Raw genomic sequence first — 14,179 nt, 5'->3', positions numbered from 1 at the left:
GCATTTCCCACTCCGATGATTAAGTAAGTGAAGATTTGATGTATGAGCTTTTGGGTAATTGAAAGAAGAATTAGTTGTGTATCTTATGACGTTGAGCTTAGTATTTATAGTATTCTCGAAGGATATTCTATATTTTAGTAGGTTTTTATATGGCAGACCCTTAATAATATATTCATTTTGGAAACACTTTGTGACCGTCTGCTCCTTCCATAAGTCCCAGCAAAAACGGAGAAAAAGAGTGTGCACTTGAACTTTATCTTGTGATTGAGATACGTGTTTTTGCAATTATACTTTTTGAAGGAGTGACCCTTATTGGTCCACACCTGTCACTTTCATCATTCCTCTTTTGTGATGGTATGATATTAGATGCCCCCCTTTAAGACCTTTGTATGAAGTGCTTTAGGACTTCATTTGTAACTTTGGCTCACTGTTGGATTGATGAGATTTCCTTAGAGCTGTTCGATTTATTCATGAGTTCCCGTGTGCCACTATTTTCTCTTATTCTCTTATGTAAAAAAATGATGACATGGTGTTTAGAGCCAGAGAACCATGCTGATATGTCATGTGAGTATCTTTTCCGACGTCATCATTCTCTTATCTCTTCGCAATTTTTTTGTTTTTTATGTCTGTTGCGCTTCTTAGGAGTAATTATTACTACTCTTTTTTGGTTTTTCAAAGTTACCCTAAGAATATGGTGTCATGATTACTCCCTAATGCGTGTCGTCTCTTGGGGTTCTCTTCTGAATCAATATAAATATTAAAGAGAGTAGTTTTGGGTGCTTCTTGCTTTCTCCTCTGTAATTTTGTAAATTTTCTTTCCATTTTACCTTTTCTTCTTTACTGTTGTATGAGAGGTTTGATCAATAAGAATTTGAAAAAATATTGTGGTCTCATTTCTGAATATTTTAGGGAGCCTCTTTTGTAATTTATGCCTCGTGGAAGTTTTTATCAACCAAATCGAGTTCAAAAGTTGACTTTTGATCAGAGTGAGTCAATATTCGAGTACCTATTGCATACATAGTACTTAGTAAGAGCGTCCTAACACAATCAATAAGGCTTGATTCTGAGTTATATGGAGCAATTTATACTTTGAACAAGTTTCGATCAAACTCGAGCTTTGGCTAAAACATTCATATACATCATCACATAGTAATATAGGCTCCCAATAGGAGTCCAACGAGTTTGGCCATGCTCAATTTGGACATCAAGGGTAAGTTTTTAGAGTTAATAGAAAGATTCTGGGATGGTAGAATCTTGTCTCGAGGATGTGGGGTGAAACATGGTCCGCAACTACGTTTACATGGCTTAAATTGCGTAATTGTTGTTTAAGTTGCTTTTACACGATACAAATTGTATTTACGTGATTTAAGTTGTGTAAATGTGGTTACTTTTACATTATTTCAGGAAAGTCCGACTTGATCGCACTTTTTAGGATAAGCTTTGTTTTTTTTGCTAGATTTATGCTCCAAGCAACTTATCCCATCATTTGGGATGTTTTTACCTTCCAAAATGCCTATAAATATGCTTTTTGCATCCTCTTGAGTAGATGATGAATTTCTAAAGTATTTATGAAATTTCTTGTGTTATAATCCATTTTTAGATTTAATTTTCTGTTTAGTTTTTTTTCTTCCCATGACACTATCCGAGACACTTTTAAGTGTGATGAATTCGACAAGTTCGAATTTCTGAGGGAAAAATATCCTATCAACAGTCATCTTCTACTCCATTCTATTTTTTTCATTATTTTTGCAATTTTTATTTCGTTTTATCGTATCTCGAGAGACAATCTGATCTATTTTTTTTTGCATACAGCTGACATATTCATTTGATACAAATGGCTAAAACGTGATGATACAAGTTGATATCATTGTTTAACATTAAAGAAAGGACAATGATTCAGAAATAAAATGAACGTCGGCAAAATAATTATGATTATTTAATTTTACGAGTTCTTTGAATTTTTTTATAGTTTAAACTTTTACTTTTATTCAATTTAATCATTGTCAATTTAGCATTTTTAATTACGGTAAAGTATAAAAAAAAAACACAGTGGTTTAGTTCGTTTGCAAACTCAATTTTGTGGTTTTGAATTTTACAAATAAAGGTATGTGTTTCATGTTGTTAGCAAAGAGAGTCTAAAATACTCACACTGTTAAAAAGATGTTGACGTGGAAAATTTTGATGAAATAGTTGAAAAGTAATTTATCATTTTTATTTTATTTTTTTAATCATTTGACTTGTATCACGGCTCCTACAACTCATCTACTCTCTTAGAGCATCTTTAGTGATTGTTTTTAGGAATCCATTAACATTTTTGTCAAAAGCTTAAAACACTCAACAACCAAAACGATAAATTATTAAATATATTTAATTGTTTGTAACTACAAAGATAAAAGGTCTTGTTTTTTTACAGATAAAAACAATAAGTCTTATCTATCGAAAATAAATGGTAATATTTTAACATAAACGGTAACATTAAATATATATTTAACATAAACTCTAACATTTTTTAGAACCTAAACAATTCAATTCAAAATTAATATGCCTCTTTATTAGAAATTCAATTCAAAAATTAATATTGCAATGGTAATGTATTTCAAAAAAATTCGTTGCATTTTTTTCATCAACTGCAGTATCATTGTCTTCCTTTGCAACAATGTCTTCTTCTTCAAAACATCATTACCTGCTAAATTTCCGACCATTTCATCTTCATTTACAGTTTCATCTTTGTTTTGTCCCCACTCTATCTCAATAAGTATTTGTTGCTCATAACTTTTGTCCTAATCCCACTTTTTCTTTCCTTCAAACACTACATCTTTTCTAATTACCACCTTCTTTGCCATAGGATCATATATCTTATACCCTTTTGATTCATCACTAACCCCTAAAAACATCCCGCTTATACTCTTGTTGTCCAGTTTGGTTCTTTTGACATTTGGGGCGTGTATATGACATACACATTCGAAGATTCTCAAATATTCAATTCATGGCCTCACTCCACTCCAAATTTCTTTTGGTGTTGCATCCTCCAGGGCTATATCAAGGAAACGATTGAGCACATAGATTTCCCATATCACTGCTTCGGCCAAAAGGATCTTTGAATTCCTTTCTCATACAACATGCTCCTTATGCAATTCATCACTATATGATTCTTCCTTTCTACTACTCTATTTTGTTTTGGTGTATATGTCGTTGTCAATTGCCTTCAAATTCAATTTTCTGTACAAAAATCATTGAACTCAGAAGATGTGAATTCCCTTCCTCGACCTATTCATAAACACTTAATAGCAAGAATTGTTTCTTTCTCAACATATATCTTACACAATTTGAACATAATAAAAGTCTCTAATTTTGCACAAAAGGAAATATGACAAGGCTTTTCAGCTATAGTCATCAATCAAACATAGCGCAATATTTCCTTTCATTATTAGAAATATGTGAAATTGGACCACACAAATCAGTGTGAATAAGTTCTAACCTTCGAGTTTCTCTCCATGTGCTTCTTTTTGGAATGAGCTCCCTGTGTTGCTTTCCTTTCAAAACAATAAACACACACTTCATTCGAGAGTGTTAGTTAAGGAAGGTTATGAACCATCTTATTTTGCAGCAGATTTTGGGATCCCTTTGGGATTCCTGTCAGATAGTGGGCAGCGGCTTCACGCCACTGTCGAAACAAATATAAAAAATTACTTTATTATTTTATAAAAAGCAAAATAAAATTATATAAAAATTATATTGATGTTGATTGAATTTGTACAATTTTCAAGCAAGATCAATTTTAACCATGCACCACCGAAAATTTGAAAAGACTTGTTTTACAGTTATTTAGCTACATCAAACATTCTAAACCAGTTTGTCGATAAATTGAAACAGTTTCATACATTTTTTTTGTAACTATATTAATAACACAGTAAAATATTTTAGACAATTTCAAAAAACTAAACCTGCTACATATAAATTAATCACAATTTTTTTTTGAAATTGTCTAAAATATTTTACTGTGTTATTTTTTTTTTTGTAGGGAAAAGAAGGAAAAAACAGAACACCATGTGAAGTATATTGACAATACTCTTGATTGTAGCAGATTATAGTTGTTGTAACTATCTACTCCTTAGCTGAATATTAGTTATGAGTTTGTTAGATATTTTAGTTAATAAATAGAGACCATTATACTGTAATCGTTACTTCACTAAAATGAGAATTAATCTTTGTTTCATATGGTATCAGAGCACAAGGTGCTTACAGATCTAAATGCCGCCAAAGAAAAAGAAAGCAGTTAGAGAACTGCAACCACATGAATATTATACTGTAACTTTCTTTGAAAGATGAGAATGCTCCCGATGAGAAATCAGCAGAGTATAATCAATGGTTGAAGCCAGATTGCTTAGTTACTGCGTGGATTCTCAACAGTATGACCAAAGATATTGCTGATGGATTTCAATATGTGTCTTCTTCAAGAGAATTGTGGCTTGATTTAGAGCATCGATTTGGTACCAGTAATGGTCCTATGCTGTATAAGATTCAAAGGGAGATTAGTCTTATGACTCAAGGTAATCTTTCAATTCTACACTATTATAATAAACTGAAACGTTTATGGGATGAATTGAATTTTCTAACACCAACACCTAGTTGTCATTGTGGAGCTTCTAAGACTTGTGACTGCAATGCTTTCCAAAGAATGGCTGATATTTTTGAAGAAGCAAAATTGATTCAGTTTTTGATGGGGTTAAATGAATCATATGAACATGTGAAGAATCAAATATTGTTAATGGATCCATTACCCACCATTAACAAAGCATATTCTATGTTACAAAAGGTAGAAAAGCAACATGAGGTTTCAATTGTTCAAACCACTGAAATTGCTAGTTTTTTTAGAGGAGATAGAAGATCTATGGGACAGAATTACACAGGTAACAAAGGGAAAATTAATGGTGATACAAAAGGAGATAAATATTGTGATCATTATGATATGAGTGGGCATATTCGTTATTCTTGCTTCAAACTTATAGGTTATCCTGATTGGCATCCAAAATCCAAAGAAAAGAAAGATTCTAAGGGCAGAGGTCAAGGTAGATCTGGTTCTGGCTCCAGATTCAACAGAGCAAATGCTGTCCATACAAATACAGATGTTTCTAATGGCGGAGAGTATAATGAATTTGAAGAAGATGATACTGGAGGGGCTCTCAACATGCAACACATGATATATGAGGTGTATAAAATGTTGAAAGGCAAAGAAAAGATGGTTGCAGCTGATTCTCATATGCATATTCCTTCAGATTTTACTGCATTTACAGGCTTCTCTGGTAAGGAAAACTTAACTATACCTATATTCAATGATATGTGTTGGATATTGGATAGTGGGGCTACTTCTCACACGAGTCCTATGAAAAGTTGGTTTAGTGATATTAAGTTTGCACATAAACAACAACAAGTGATATTACCTGATGGTACAATTCAACGTGTAAAGTGCATTGGTAATGTGAAACTATCATCTGTTGTTGAGCTAAATGGTGTCTTGCTTGTACCACATTTTAAGTACAATTTACTTTTAGTTGGAAAATTGCTTAATCAGTCCAATCTTGAAGTTCTTTTTCATGAAAGTTGTTGTTATCTGCAGGATAAAACAACTCATGATATATGTGCAATAGGGTGGAAGGTTGATGGGCTCTATTTGCTAGATAACAAATCTTTTTCAGAAAAGATCATAAATAAAGTCAAGCACAATTGTTTCTTTTCTACAGATCAAGCAGAACCAGATATTTGGCATTTGAGATTAGGCCACACCTCTGTTGATGCTTTAAGTCATATAGATACTATTGATATTACATGTAATTCATCACACTATAATGTTTGCCCATTCGCTAAACAACACAGATTGCCGTTTGCTAGAAGTGTAATTACTACTAAGCATAGAGCTGAATTGTTACACATCGATCTTTGGGGTCCTTATAAGATTCCTTCTATTTCTGGTGCAAGATACTTTTTAACAATAGTTGATGATTACACAAGATTGACTTGGGTTATTTTACTTCAATCTAAGTCACAAGTTCTCAATGCTTTAGCTGTTTTTCTAAAAATGCTAAAATGTCAGTTTAATGCACAAGTGAAGGTTATTCGTAACGACAACGGATCTGAATTTATCAATCATCAGTGCATCATAATGTTTCAAGAACAGGGCATAATACATCAAACTACATCCGTTTATACACCACAACAAAATGGTGTTGTTGAACGCAAACATAAACATTTGCTTGAAGTCGCAAGGTCAATTCTATTCCAAGCAAGTTTGCCAACGATTTTTTGGGGTGAAGCTATTCTATTGGCAGCATCTATTATCAATATTTTGCCCACTCGATTGTTGAATTGGAATACTCCATATGAACTTTTTCATCAGATACCTCCTAATTATACAAAATTTCATGTTTTTGGTTGCAGTTGTTATTTTGCTTCAACAAAACCAGGAAAAGATAAATTTAGTCCGAGGGCAGAACATGGTATTTTCTTGGGATTTGATCCAGGAAAGAAAGGCTATAAGATTTTTAGTTTGAGTACCAACAGGTTACATATTTCCAGGGATGTAACTTTCTTTGAGAAGATTTTTCCTTTTAGTAAATCTTCTAACTCAGTGGATCCTTATTCCATTACCCAATGTTCTGACTTATCTGATATATCACATGCCCTTTTACTTTTTGAATCAATGTCAAGTTCCCATGTGCCTGACATTTCTATTTCACCTAATAATTCACATGTGCCTACCCCACCATCCACTACTTCTATGCCTTTTACAAATTCTACTCATCCTATGCCCTCTACAGATGTTATTTCTCCTTCATGAAAATCCACAAGGATTAAAAGCAAACCTAATTGGTTGCAAGACTTCACTGCTTGCACTATCTCTCCTTATCCACATTCACCATCTATTCTTAATTTTACTTCAAACCATAAAGCATTCCTTACTACTCTTATGCAAGAAAAAGAACCCACTCACTATCATTAAGCAAAATTGAATTCTAACTGGGTTGTAGCTATGCAAAACGAGTTGAAGGCTCTTGAGGATAATCATACATGGGACATTATTCCAATTCCCAAAGAGAAAAAGCCTCTTGCAACAAGACGGATTTTTAGGATCAAATATAAACCAAAAGGAGAGGTTGAAAGATATAAGGCAAGATTAGTTGACAAAGGTTACAATCAAATTTTTGGTGTTGATTACCATGAAAGTTTTAGTCCTGTAGCTCGTACGGTTACAGTCAGAATATTTCTTGCGATTGGGGCAGCAAAAGGATGGAGCATTCATCAAGTTGATGTGAATAATGCTTATCTTCATGGCCATTTAGATGAAGAAATCTACCTTTAAACCACCTTTGGGTTATGCGCAGGTACCCCATGGTTATGGTTGTCGACTTGTTAAGTCTCTTTACGGCCTTAAACAAGCTGGTAGACAGTGGCACAAGGAATTATCTACTCAACTTGTTGATTATGGGTTCAAAAGATCAAAGAATGATTATTGTCTTTTTACTATTAAAACAACAACAAATTTTTTGGCAGTGCTCATTTACGTGGATGACATTTTGATTATGGGTTCAGATGATGAAGATATATCCAAGGTGAAAAATCATTTGCATAATTTGTTTACAATTAAAGATTTGGGTCCGGTGAAGTATTTCCTTGGTGTCGAGGTTGCTCGATCTAATGTTGGGATTTTTATTACTCAAACAAAGTATATTCATGACCTTTTGATTGATTCTAGATTACAAAATGCTGATGACGTTTCTAGTCCTATGATTATAGGTTTGAAACTCAGTGAACCTGGTGATTTGTTATATGATCCCGCACAATTTCGCCGACTAGTAGGAAGGCTCTTATATCTCAGTTTCTCTCGACCAGATATTGCTTTTGCTACAAATCAGTTAAGCCAATATATGCAAAGTCATTGTACTCATCATCTTCAAGATGCTCTACATGTTTTAAAATATCTTAAAGGTACTTTCCATCATGGTTTACTTTATCCTAGCAATCAGAATTTAACTCAAGTTCTTGCCTTTTGTGATGCTGATTGGGGTAAATGTACGATTACTCGATGGTCCGTTACTGGTCATTGTGTTTTTCTTAGTGCTTCTCTTATATCTTGGAAAATGAAGAAACAAGCTATTGTTAGTCGTTCTTCTGCAGAGGCGGAATATCGAAGCATGGCTACAACGAGTTGTGAATTAAAATGGATTAGTTACTTGTTAACTGATTTTGATATTCATCCGTCTCTACCCATTTCTTTACATAGTGACAGTCAGTCGGCTATAGCCATCGCCAAAAATCCTGTGTTTCATGAGAAAATTAAACATGTTGATATTGATTGTCATGTGATTCGCGATCATATTGCATCTGGTTTCCTTTCTACTCCATATGTTTCTACTCGCGATCAATTAGCCGACCTTCTCACCAAGCCTCTTAGTTCTCATCATATGTATCCGACTTTACGCAAGATGGGCTTTGTTTCCTCTGCTCCATCTTGAGGGGGGGGGGATGTGAAGTATATTGACAATACTCTTGATTGTAGCAGATTATAGCTGTTGAAACACCTTTCTACATAATTTTGATTTGACAAAATTGTTAAAATACATATTCTAAACACACTAAGTTTAAATGCTTTGATTTATCCTACTAATGTGTTTGTTCAATGTTGAGTATAAATGTTATAAGTCATAAGGATTGGATGGCCCAAGCCCAATACGGAAGCCAAGGCCCAAGTCAAACAACTCAGTACACTCGGCCCGCGTATATCAAGACATTGCCGTTTTGTTCAAAACGCAACTCAGCAATCGGAAGGATCTAGAAGACCTTCGGGAACAACTTCAAGATGAAGCTGCTGAGTAGTCTCGACAAAGCGTACAAGACAGCAGCTGGCAAAGGAAAACTTCCAGACAAAGTGTTTCCTCTTTTGGCAAAGTTCAGACGACACAGTATGCTGTCCAGTTGACTTTACCATAAAAGGAGAGACCATCTGCTGTGCTGACCGAGGACAGAAGATACACAATTGTGATTGGCCGAGAGCTCTGTGCAAGTCAGGATGACAACGACACATAGCCGTTTCCCTCCAACGGTTATTTCGAAATTCGAAATGACCGAATGACCAGACGTTTCTATAAATAGTGCCATCACAAGCTTCACAACACACAGAACTTGATCAAGCCATTACGCTGACCAAATCTCTACAAGTTCTGCAAGCAAGAAGCAAAGCAAAATTCTTACACTACATTTTCATATATGTGTAAAAGTCTAGAGTGATTGTAAATCATCTAAAGTGTCTTAGCACATCTTTGTATTAGGACAAAAACACTTATCATTTCTAGAGATAGAAAGGAGAGGCTGAGTACTCGGTTTTAAGTACTCAGTGGAGAGATTAGGATTGAGTAGAAGTATAGAGGAAGGTACTCTTGTCATACTCAATTGCTGATATTGTAAAAGGTTTGAGGCTCTACCTTTAAAGAGCTCAGTAGAGGATTCGAAATCTCGGAAGTGTTCCGGGGACAGGACGTAGGCTTAGAAGAAGCCGAACCTGGATAAATCTGCTGAGTGAAGTATTTCTAAACCTTAACTCCTTATTTATATTGCTTGCTTTAAATAATCAAAACTGACCAAGTAAAGAGGTCAAGTTGAGTTGTGCGCGTTGAACGTCTGAGCTCAAGAATAGACTCTAAGTGCTATCTCCTGACTCAAGCTAAGAAACTGACCTAGTCACCTGTTGACTAAACCAGTATCTTGCTGTTTACTCTGCGCCGCTGTTGAAACCTTTTTTCTTTAGAAAAAGAAGTCTGCCTAAATTGAAAAAAGTTTAAATAGTTCCTAACCCCCCCTTGGAACTATACTTGCAACTAAACAAGGGACCAACAAGTGGTATCAGAGCTTAAAAGCTCATTACTAAAGGTCTAACAACCTTGAGTTGATCCATACCATGGGTGAAAACAGCACTCGGTTTCTTCCTGGAAACCAGACAACTCAGATATTACCTGAGGGGCTGTCCATTACTAGGCCTCCCCTATTCTTCGGGTCAAACTATACCTTTTGGAAGAATAGGATGAAGAACTTCATTCAAGCTACAAACATGAGTGCCTGGCTATCTATAGTCCAAGGCCCGTTTGTACCTGTGAAAGTTGTTGCTGGCCAGTCAGTTGTTAAAGCTGAGATTGAATGGACAGAGGATGATCTCAAGAAGCTTCAAAACCATGCTTCGGCTATCAATATGCTTCACTGTGCGCTCGATGCTGCAGAATATAACAAAATCTCAGGTTGTGAGTCGGCACAAGAGATCTGGAAGAAGCTGGAAGTCACCTACGAGTGAACAAACAAAGTAAAAGAATCCAAGGTGAATCAGCAGATGAGACTGTACGAGCTGTTCGAGATGAACAATGATGAGGGCATTTCAGACATGAACGCAAGGTTCACCAACATCATTAATGAGCTCAAGAGACTTGGGAAAATCTTCACTGAGGAAGAACAAGTCAAAAAGATACTCAGGAGTCTTCCAAAAGACTGGCAAGCAAAGAAGACAGCAGTTGAGGAAGCTCAGGATTTAACCACCTACAAATATGACGAACTCATCGGTTCATTGCTGACCCATGAGATATCCATGAAAAACTTTGAGGTGAAAGAAAAATCTGATGACAAGAAGCAGAAGTCACTTGTCATGAAGGCTGACTCCACTGACGGGAGTTCAACTGATGATGAGGAGATGGCCATGTTCACAAGAAAGATGAAGAGGCTGTTCAGGAAGAACGACAAATATTCTAAAAAGCCTTACAAAAGGTTTGATAAGAATAATGCTGACTAAAGCGACAGCAAATACAGAAAGGACAGCTCAAAGCCCATTACATGCTTTGAGTGCCATCAAGCTGGCCATATTAAGTCGAACTGCCCCACGCTAAGGAAAGACAAGAAGAGTGGGAAGAAGGCAATGGTGGCTACTTGGAGTGACAGTGATGAATCTTCATCAACAGAAACTGAGGCCACCGAGTCAGCAAAGATATGCTTTATGGCTGACGAACTTGCTGAGCCATGCGTCTCTGAGCATGCTGACCCATCCATCGCATCAGATGATGAAGAGCAATCAAATGAGGTAATTTCTCTTCCCCAACTCAGAAACGATATGGTTAATGCCCTGAGTGATCTCTATACACTTGTTAAGAAGTGTAATAAAAAGGTTAGAGCACTCAGCAGGCGCTGTGACGAAGTGGAAGAGGTCAAACTGAGTGACCTCAGATACCTTCTTCAGGACAATTCGACTCTGCATGATAACATGAAGATCATGCATGAGTATGTGTCTGAAGTCCAGTCAGTTTCAAAGAAACTTAGGAAGGACGTCACAACCATCCAGAACCAATTAAAGGTTCCTAAGAAAAATAACACCCCTCTGAGAACTCAGTACCAAGGTACTCAGCAAAGATGGAATCCCCAGTGAAAAGTCCAGTGTGACTTTTGTGGGAAGTTAGGACACACTACTAAAGTGTGCTGGCACGCTCAGCACTGGGGTGCTGACAAGTCAGTAAAAAATCCTAAACAGAAGGACAGTTGTGACTTCTGTGGAAAGAATGGCCATACTGTCCATATATGTCACCATAAAATAAAATATGATGCTATACCTGTTGCACCTAACAAGTCAGGACCCAAAAAGAATTGGGTACCTAAAGGAAACTGATTACAATGCAGGTAAGCCTGAGATGTGCCGAGAAGTCAAAGATGTGGTATATTGACAGCGCATGCTCAAGGCATATGACGGGTGATGAAACTCAGTTCATCACGTTTGAACGTAAACGAGGAGGGAGTGTAAGTTTTGGAGACAACAAGAAGGGTAAGATAGTAGGCTCAGGAACCATCGGAGGTAATCCTACTATTGAATCTGTCTCCCTAGTCAGCGGACTCAAATATAACTTACTCAGCGTAGCTCAGCTATGTGACAATGGGAGAAAAGTTATATTTGATGCTACTGGATGTAAAATATACGAGGGTAAAACTAATGAGTTAATTTTAACTGCCCCTCGGATAGATAATGTCTTTATGCTAGACTTAGAGAAAAAGTTTTCAAAAACTGTGTGCTTAGTAACAAAGGAAGAAAATTCCTGGCTATGGCACAGGAGACTTGGTCATGTAAGCATGGACCTCCTGGCCAAACTAGCAAGAAAGCAATTGGTTGAGGGACTGCCTGAACTTAAATTTCAAAAAGATCAATTATGCCACGCTTGCTAAGCTGGAAAACAAACCAAACAATCTTTTCACAGTAAAAACATTGTCTCAACTAAACGTCCGTTAGAATTACTACACTTGGATCTCTTTGGTCTAGTCCAGCCGCTGAGTCTGGGTGGAAGAAGATTTTCCTTGGTCATTGTAGATGATTTCTCTCGGTATACGTGGGTTATCTTGCTGACCAGCAAGGATGAGACCTTTGAGACATTTTCAAATTTGGTTAGGAAAATTGAAAATGAGAAAGACCTAAAATTAGCTCATATCCGTAGTGATAATGGTGGAGAATTCAAAAACCAAAAGTTTGTTGAATTCTGTGAAGCCAGCGGCATTGACCACAACTTCTCTGCTCCTAGAACGCCTCAGCAAAATAGGGTTGTTGAAAGGAAGAACAGAACTCTGGTTGAGATTGCCAGGACAATGCTGGATGAGCATAGGCTTCCAAAGTATTTTTGGGGAGAAGCTGTTAACACAGCATGCTATATTCTGAATAGGGCTCTAGTTAGACCTATACTTAAGAAAACCCCCTATGAACTTTGGAAAGGACGAAAGCCCAACATTGGATACTTTCGTGCCTTTGGCTGTAGATGTTTTATTTTAAATACCAAAGATATCTTAGCAAAGTTTGATTCAAAAGCTGATGAAGCTATCTTTCTGGGCTACTCAACAAACAGCAAAGCATACAGAGTTTTTAATAAGCGAACTCAAGTTTTAGAAGAGTCAATACATGTAGAGTTCAATGAAACTGACCCTGCAGGTAGATACCAGCCGCTGACCGAAGATGATCCAAACTCAGTAACCATCGCTGACTCAGAACCAGCTACTGAGTCATTCACGAAAAGGCTGACCAAAAGTAAGAGTGAACCTAAGATTACTTTTACTGACCCATCTACTTCTGCAGAGATTGTTGAAACAGGAACAGCACAAGACATGAATCTACCCAAAGAAATAAGGATTCCAAGAGGGCACTCCGAAAGTGCAATCCTGGATTCTGCTGGGAATACCCTGATGACGAGGAATCAACTCAGGAAGTACCTCAGCAATGTTGCTTTCGTCTCAGTACAAGAACCGAAGAATTTCGCTGAAGCTGAGTACGATGAATTCTGGATGAACGCAATGCAAGAGGAGCTCGATCAATTTTGAAGAAATGATGTATGGGAGTTAGTGCCTCATCCAAAGAGTCAAAAGACCATCGGAACAAGATGGGTCTTCAGGAACAAGATGGACGAACAAGGAAACGTAGTCAGGAACAAAGCAAGGCTTGTAGCTCAGGGCTACAGTCAGCAAGAAGGTATAGACTACGGTGAGACCTTTGCCCCAGTGGCGAGGCTAGAGGCAATTAGAATATTATGTGCATATGCATCTTACATGAATTTTAAATTATTCCAAATGGATGTCAAAAGTGCATTTCTTAATGGAGTTATAAACGAGGAGGTTTATGTAAATCAACCTCCAGGTTTTGAGGACCCTAAGTTCCCAAACCATGTTTACAAACTCAAAAAGGCTCTGTACGGCCTCAAACAAGCACCACATGCTTGGTATGAGAGGCTGACCAGTTTCCTGCTGACTAGAAATTACGTCAGGGGCAAAGCTGATACAACCTTATTCATTAAGAAAAAGGGTAAAGATACCCTGCTGGCCCAAATTTATGTTGATGATATAATATTTGGTGCAACTAACGAATCAATGTGCAAGGAGTTTAGCAAACAAATGCAGACTGAGTTTGAAATGTCTATGATGGGAGAACTCAACTTCTTCCTCGGTCTTCAAATTAAACAAGGAAAGAATGGCATCTTCATCAGTCAAGCCAAATATGCCAAGGAGATCTTAAAGAAATATGACTTGGAAAATTGCAAGCCAATATCCACTCCTATGGGCACTGACACTGTCCTCTGCGCTGATGAGAATGGTAAGTCAGTAGACAGCAAGTTATATCGAGGTATGATAG

Source organism: Euphorbia lathyris, chromosome 7 (genome assembly GCF_963576675.1).
Source record: "Euphorbia lathyris chromosome 7, ddEupLath1.1, whole genome shotgun sequence".
In the NCBI taxonomy this organism is placed as follows: domain Eukaryota; kingdom Viridiplantae; phylum Streptophyta; class Magnoliopsida; order Malpighiales; family Euphorbiaceae; genus Euphorbia; species Euphorbia lathyris.
The sequence above is the reverse complement of the archived record's forward strand: the minus strand, read 5'-3'. Positions refer to the sequence as shown.